Source organism: Ochotona curzoniae, unplaced genomic scaffold (assembly GCF_017591425.1).
Source record: "Ochotona curzoniae isolate NIBS_2020 unplaced genomic scaffold, NIBS_Ocur_1.0 scaffold_274, whole genome shotgun sequence".
In the NCBI taxonomy this organism is placed as follows: domain Eukaryota; kingdom Metazoa; phylum Chordata; class Mammalia; order Lagomorpha; family Ochotonidae; genus Ochotona; species Ochotona curzoniae.
Window position 1 is genome coordinate 452,451 of NW_024467101.1, and position 5,603 is coordinate 458,053.

At 42.9% G+C, this 5,603-nt stretch overlaps 1 pseudogene; it reads left to right on the forward strand.

Annotated features, from left to right (window-relative positions):
- The first annotated feature begins 2,202 nt into the window (after positions 1 to 2,202).
- Positions 2,203 to 3,151, forward strand: LOC121171799 (annotated as a pseudogene).
- The last annotated feature ends 2,452 nt before the right edge of the window (positions 3,152 to 5,603 follow it).

Sequence of the window (5,603 nt, forward strand, 5' to 3'; positions counted from 1 at the left end):
CTGGGCCATGTCATGATTGGAAGAGAAATAATGTTAAGGAGGCTGCTCATTTATCCCTTGTAGTGGCAAAGAGAAGATACCACATACTTAAAGAAATGCCTGTGACATAATGTCTTGAGGGACACATGTTGTGAAGAATGTGATTCATGTAAAAGTATGAACAAGTTAATTTTGAAAACCATGTGTGCAGAAGAGACTGGTGTGATAGGCAAAGATCTGAAGTAGGACCTGAGAGTGCTCAACGGGTTTGTTAGAGAAGAGAAAAAAAAAAAAAAAACCTCAAAAAAACAGTCTAACAAATATGACATTCCTGAAAAGGAAAATGAAGGCCTGTTCTCAGCAGCGGTCAGACTTCATAGAGATCAACTGCTCCAATAGTATGAGATAAATGGAAAAAAATTCAGGTGGACACAAAAAATTCCAAGTCAAATATTGCTATTCTATGTGTGCTGCCTTTGTGGAATAGCTGGTTTATTCTCTGCTCATTTTTTCTTGTCTATAGTGTACATTCCAAATGTTTCTCAATGCTGCTAGGATATCATCATTTTGTTCCATTAGCTCCTTGATTTTGAACTCCATTGTTTTTTGCTGGGCATTAAAGATTTATAATTGGAACTGCGCGTTTAAAACACCAGTGAAAGTTCTTCTAATGATCTCCCCAGAGGTTCCTGATCTTGTTAGATCATCCTTAGGGACAGTTCTATCTATTTGGCACTTAAAAAAATTATTTCTGTACAAGGCAGATAATGGACACATAGAAATGTAGCCAATGGGAGAGTTACAAGCTCAAGTAAAGTGTACCGTTTGCACTCTGTCAGGACAGTTAGTGTGACAGTCACATCCCCACAGAGCTCCTCTCCAATGATGTGACTGGGATAGTTAGAGATTTTGTGCTTATTGAAGAAGGTGACCATGATGTTCACCTGTGAGTCACAGCAGCTTGAAGGACATGGTGGAACAAACAGCAGTAAGAGAAGTGTGAATTTCCACTAACTTCCTGATGCTCTCATATGCCCTATGTGCACATGCATATTACTGTGTGTGTCTACATGTGTGTGGTGGTGAGAAAACACAATAACAGAAAAAAAGGCACCTAAGTTCATCACAGTCTCCAGCATGCACTGGTTCAAGTTCATAGTTATTTCACTTACTCATACCAAAAAGGCTAAACTGTCCTTTGAATGCTGACCATTTCACAAGGGTGTGATTCCTCTCACCTGTGGACAGTGGGAGGTGAGGCACAGATCCAATGGGACTGTGCAATTCCCATCTATCAATACAAGCTGCTAAAGCACAGTGTTCGAGAGCTTCTCTCTTTTCACGATATGTTTTGGTTAATTGGTTAAATTGTAACTCAGGATCACCTATGTCCTCAAATGTCACACATAGTACAGTAGCCAAAATACACAAGCAGAGGTGTAAATAAAGTGGCACCCTTTTCACTTCAAGGAAGATGTTTGCAGCTCATCAGAGAAAGACGAACTGCAGTGGCATTGGACAGAATGACTCTCTCCATCTTGAAGTGTCATGGGGATGAGCCTACTGCCTGGCTACATATTCTCTAATGTATCTCTCAGCCCTTTCCTGTTACTTGTACTTGTTTTTGGATTCTGCTGTGGTGGAATTGATCACGTGAAATGAGCCCCTCCACCGGGATTCTGCGTGACCCATGGCTCTTGTCAGATATGCCATTTCCCACACAATTTTGTGCACCAGCATTATGTTCGTTGAGATCTTAATCTTTGACCAAACACCATAGTGTTTTCTGGGCTTCCTTGATCTAGAGATACAGGAAAGTACTTGATTTACCCTTGCTCTCTTACATCTGATTTATTTCCTTTCCAGCAGAGCTGTGCATCCAGTGATGTGTTTCATGGTTTGTCTTGTCTTCTTCATTCTTAGGGATGTTTATTTCTCAGGGCTGCTCACACACTGCTGAAACGTTCCTGGAACGTGATGATTCAACATCGTATGCTCAAGGGCATCATGGAATCTCATTGTAGCTGCTGCAGGCACAGCCTCATGAGGAAGTGAGCATCATCAGAGAGGAATTCTACAACCGAGAACAGAAGCATTCTGGGGCATTCAGACTGACAAGAAGAACACATATCATGGCTCTGGCAGCGTGTAACTAGTGCTCACATCTACCCATTTTTCACCTTTTGGTAGTCACACTGCTGACATGGAACCAAGGAACCACACATGGGTTGTGGAATTCCTTCTCATGGACTTTCAGAGGATTCAGGATTGCAGCCTCCTACCTTTGGGCTATTTCTCTCCATGTACCTGGTCACTGTCAGTGGGAACCTGCTCATCATCCTGGCCATCCTCTCAGACCCACAACTCCACACGCCAATGTACTTCTTCCTCATCAACCTGTCCATGGTGGATATCTGCTTCACCTTCACCACTGTCCCCAAGATGCTGTGGAACATGCAGTCACAGAGCTCAGCCATCAGCTATGCAGGCTGCATCACACAAATGTTCTTCTTTCTATTCTTTGTAGCCCTGGACAACTTTATCTTTACCTTGATGGCCTATGACCGCTTTGTGGCCATCTGTCATCCTCTGCTCTATAAAGTCATCATGAACCCCCGGCTCTGTGTGCAGCTGGATCTGGTGTGCTGAGTCATCAGTGTCCTGCCTGCATTATTAAACATCTTACTGGTGCTGAGACTGAGCTTCTGCACAAACATGGAAATCCCCCACTTCTTTTGTGAGTTGAATCAGGTGATCCACAGAGCCTGTTCTGACACATTTCTCAATGACCTCATAATACAATTTGCAACTGTGTTGCTGGGAGGAGGTGCCCTGTCTGGGATCCTGTACTCTTACTCTAATATTGCCTCCTCAATCTGTGCCTTCTCATCAACCCAGGGCAAGTATAAAGCCTTTTCCAACTGTGCCTCTCACCTCTCTGTTGCTTCCTTGTTTTATGGCACAGGACTGGGTGTGTACCTCAGCTCAACTGCTATACACAACTCACACTCAACCGCAGCAGCCTCGGTGACGTATACTGTGGTCACCCCCCATGTTGAACCCATTCATCTACAGTCTAAGGAATAACGATATCCAGAAGGCTGTGAAAATATATCTGAGGGAAATCTCCCGATGGCCATTTATAACTCATAGCCAGAAATCAGGTTTTTAAATCTCAGAAGTGCCCAGTAGAACCTACCCCTACCCACCTGTCCTTCTGCTCATTTTCTGAAGTCTTGGCCTTGTTCTACAATTTGTGTTATTCTGCATTCTTTCTGAAGGTTTCAGTTCTCTCGGAGTTTCACATTTCTCCTCCTTGTTCATTTTTCACTTTCCCAAAAGTCTTTCCAAGTTTAAAATTAAACCACCTTGATTTCCTTTCTGAGTCATAAAGTGATATGATATATTACTCTTATGTTAATGGACTACATTTACCACCAAGGCGGTTTTTGTGAGTCTATGTCATGATGATAATTCTGTGTGTTCCTGGAATAAATCAGTTGGAGATACATTTATGCATGCTTGTCCAGCCCTGTAGCACCAAATCTTAATCCTGATCCTGAGGCAAATGCTAAATCCTCACCTTGCAAGTAGCTAGATTCCATGTGGGTTCCAGTTCTTGTCCAGGCTGCTCCACTTCCCATACAATTCTGTGATAATGGCCTTTGAAAGCGGCAGAGAATCGTTCAAACCCTCAACTCTGCACCCATGTATGAAACCAGGAAGATGCTCCTGGCTCCTGATTTTTGAATCCATTCAACTATGGCCAATGTTATCATTTGAGGAGTGATTCTGAGAATGGAAGATTTTTTTTTTTTTTTTTTTTTTTTTACTATATATGCTGCCGAAGTGAGCACAAGAGAGAATGGAAGATCTTTCTCTCTGTCTCTCTTTGTTAATCTGATCTGCCTTTCCAATAAAACTAAATAAATCTTTACCAAAAAAAGTTTATGCCCCCTCTGGATGAAGCCAAAATATCATATCAGTATTCTTGTCAAGTCTCAATTGCTTCATTTCTCAATCAGTTCTCTACAAATGCACAGAGGGTAAAGCTTTTGGGGGGGGCCTAGGTAGGGGTACACTAGGGCATGGGTTGCCTTGCCCAGATCTTTGGGCTCATTTTTACAAGGGGTACCAGATGCATGAGCCCCAGGAGTGGGATTCTGGCAGATTTTGATTATGTGTGGCAAGCCTTGGGCCTCCCTATGAGAACAGTTCCTCCGCATTGGATAAGACCAAGCAGTGTGTGGCAGGCCTTATGCACATGGAGCATATTGCAGTTCATTGGATTCTGCAGAGGACAGCTGGAACCACAGCAGGGGAAGAAGAACAAAAACCCTACATCTTTTCCACCCTGATCAGTTATGTACATATATCAAAAGTAAAAATCTAAAAGCTGAAAAAGAAGTAATAGTAATCAGTAACTACCCAGTAGCAGCCTTCACCATCGTTGAATCTCTCAGAGGGTGCTCCACCTCTGACCCTCGCCATCCATTTTAATGTTTCTGTTGGGCAGGAGAGAAAGAGGGGATGGCTATCCTTAATTGTTGCTTTGTTTGATTTATTAAATTCACAGTCATTACTTAAAAAAATATATTTACTGAAAAAGAGTAGGCCCTGTTGAGTGATGCCAATTTAAGAGTTCAGAGTTCTATTTCTCATCTCAGTTTTTCCACTTCTCATTTGATTCCCAGAGGAGTTTCCTGCCACCTGTATGGTTTTCCTTGGTGTCATTCCAGGTCCCTAGCCGCATCTTAGACAAACCATAGACTGTGTAGTTTTTGAGTACTGAAGCATGGATGGTTGCACACACTCCCTTCTGTCTCTCAGCATGGATTAAACAATAAGCTTATTTCTTATTTCTCTCTTAACTTGTCTCTCTGTCACCTTCTCAGGACACTCACGTGTCTAATAGCAGATCATGGCACATCACACTATTAAACATTGTTCATATTCTGCTCTGTCTTTACAGTGACTCCTGTCAATGGACACAGTATTGTCAGTCAATCTTTGCTGACCAAATGCACATGTGGATTGTTGTGTGCAATGGACATTGTATTTTCAAAGATAGACTCCTTATGACTAAAGTCAGAGATGACCTTCCAATTGAAAGAGCAACATGTTCTATCTTGCATGGAATCACCGGAGAAGGTTAGGTTTTGTTCATTTGAGTGGCAGAGAGACAGGATGATAGAAATCTCTCACCAACTGGGTCACTCCTCAGTTCCTGGGGTCCGTACAGTGAGTATGGAGGACATGAAGTTGTGTGGAGAACTGTCCCACTGCAGGTAGAGCCACAAGCAATTTCCCTCTGCATGGCTGGACCCAGCAGATATCTTTACAAGCCAGTTGAAGGCCGTTCCACCTTCCTTGCATGGATGTTGATTGTCTCACCAGAGAATGGCTCATTAAAGTACCTATGGGTTCTTTATCAGGCTGTCCTGAATCCAGACCAGTCCACACACCTGCTGTTGGATACTGTGACTTTGCATGGATTGATTCACCCTGACCTCTGCATTTCAATCACCAATGGGAGCTCTAGCCTGGCAAGGGAGTCCCAACAGTTTCCCTAATAGGCCTGTTACCATTGCTGGATCTTGTGTGTGTTGGCAGGTGCTTCAATC